The sequence below is a fragment of the Temnothorax curvispinosus genome, unplaced genomic scaffold, assembly GCF_003070985.1.
Source record: "Temnothorax curvispinosus isolate PA1 unplaced genomic scaffold, ASM307098v1 QBEX01004806.1, whole genome shotgun sequence".
Classification (NCBI taxonomy): Eukaryota; Metazoa; Arthropoda; class Insecta; order Hymenoptera; family Formicidae; genus Temnothorax; species Temnothorax curvispinosus.
In genome coordinates this window covers 1-2267 of record NW_020214586.1, presented here as the reverse complement: position 1 = coordinate 2267, position 2267 = coordinate 1, and the positions used below count along the sequence as shown (strand labels likewise).

The 2267-nt window shown below is 30.7% G+C and overlaps 1 long non-coding RNA gene across 1 annotated transcript; it reads left to right on the top strand.

The window, feature by feature from the left end:
- The first annotated feature begins 1783 nt into the window (after positions 1 to 1783).
- Positions 1784 to 2174, top strand: LOC112454139. The gene is made up of 2 exons (XR_003040695.1): positions 1784 to 1953; positions 2125 to 2174. It is a non-coding gene; the product is annotated as an uncharacterized LOC112454139 (long non-coding RNA).
- Positions 2175 to 2267: the final 93 nt, after the last annotated feature.

Sequence of the window (2267 nt, the reverse complement as noted above, 5' to 3'; positions counted from 1 at the left end):
TCTCCAGTTAGCAAATTATTTTTATTTTTGTAGGTACAATGTTCAGTGGTATAAAACTCCTTTACCTATACAGAAAATGATATTATTCTTACTGCAAAGAGGAACCAAGGAATTTATGTTAAGTGTCGGCGGACTATTTGATGCATCCATGGAATGTTTTGCTGCGGTAATATAACGTATAATTTTTTGGCAGTACTATATTACACATTGATTTAATAAAATAGAATGTTTATAATTGCAGCTAGTAAAGGCCTCATTATCTTATTTCACTGTCATACAGTCTGCACGGTAATGAAGTAAATACAAATTTAATAATACCATAATGAAGATGTGACTAGACAAGTTTATGCTTATTTACATTAGTATTTTCGTTTAGATTTTAGATAATATAGACATATTTTTTGTGTATGTAAGGTAGTTAGATGTTTTGTTGCTACAAACAACGATTGATGTTATTTAAATCAAAATATTTGCATTTTAGTCGATTAGACGAGTCGATTAAAATTCTTAATTGTTATTAATTTTCTGACGAAATGTTTTTTATTCGGCGAAATATTTGTATTTCAGGTTTTTGCAATGTGTCGAAATCACATATTTGTGCTATACATAAATTACTAGCTGTAATTTATGTATAGACAGTGTGTAAACATTTAAATATTTATTATTTGTCTTTAACTAATTTTCTCACGCGCAATTTGTTATGCGTTGAACATTATATTTACATAATTTCATTGTACTTATACAGAAAAAAACGAAGTATCAAATAAAACTCATATACGTATATATATTACGAGAAATGTTGTTATGTTATCTTGAGAAATAACGTTGAAGACCGGCCCTTAACGTTTTTTTCCCAGCAACATTGAGAATTAACGTTAAACCGCTGCGGTCTCTATTATCACTCTTCTCTCGTAAAAATGCAAGTGTCGAGCTAGCGATAAATTGGGTAATTCAAAATGCTATATATGCCAGTTTGAGCTTTAACACCAAATAATGTTGAAAATAAAGATTTTATGTAAGTAAAAATAGTTTATATATTTTTTTAATGTCGACATTGCCCAATAAGCGTTGGTCAGTAACGAGAATGTGCGGGCATGTGTGACAATGTGGTAAATATCGTCCAAATTCACAACTCTCAAATAAAATTGGGAATTAACGTTATAGTTTGGCTAATAACGTTGTCGCCCATGAGATTGTTATCTCGTAAATTAACGTTAATGCCTGATTAACAACAGTTCCCGTAACATATATACGTAGCAATCTATAATCTTCTTATAAGAATTTCAACTTTTTATTTCAACTTCTTTTTCTCAATTTGTTGAACTATATATAAAACTTCGTTTAACTATGTTAAATGACTTCATTCATGCAAGTTTCTTTTGTTTAACGCAATATAATCTCATTTATGACCGTTAGATTTGGCATCGAATAGATTAAAGGTAAGAGACATCCCACTCGAGAACGAAGTGTATTTTATGAGTGCGCGCACAAGACTGAAGCTTCGGCGCTAAGAAAGAAGAAATGCGCCTGCGTGGTTTTTCTAAGTAGTTCAATTTCATGAGAAAGATACATCTGTCAAATTACCTTCAGCGTCGCATAATCGATCGCATAAATATTAATGAGAAATTGGTTGAATTTAGCAATTTGATCTTATGGCAAAATTTTACAGAAATAGGCGTTATAAATTACAAAATTTGCATTTACATTTAGAAGATAAAAGATATGGCATTTTTAGTCGTCCAATAGAAAGAAGAGGATAATTGCGTTCGTCTTCTATCTTCTCAGTAATATTTCGGACCTTATAGAGAGATGACACGTCTACCAGCTCAATATTGCAGTATCAATAGAATCCTATTACTCATTCTCGGCTTATGGCCTTACCAACAATCTAAATTTACTCGATTTCAGTTCATTTTCTTCTATGCTATTCTGTCAGGGGGTATCATATTTCAGGTAAAGCTAAAATATAGTAGAACATTATAATAGAATAAATTACCATGTTTTAATTATTCAATAGCACTGACGCCACTGACAATTATGCAATTTGATTTCTGTATCAAATATATGGTATCAATCGTTACTATTGATTATATGTACATATGAAATTAAACTATTTATTTATAGCTAACACCGTTAATAACATTAACATGTACTTCGGACCTTATTATCAAGGTGCTGTCTTCCGTAACTTTCTTTGCAATATTCATAATAAAGTATAACGCATTCTGTCTTAACATTGGAGCTGTAAGTTAATGGCTTACAGAGTA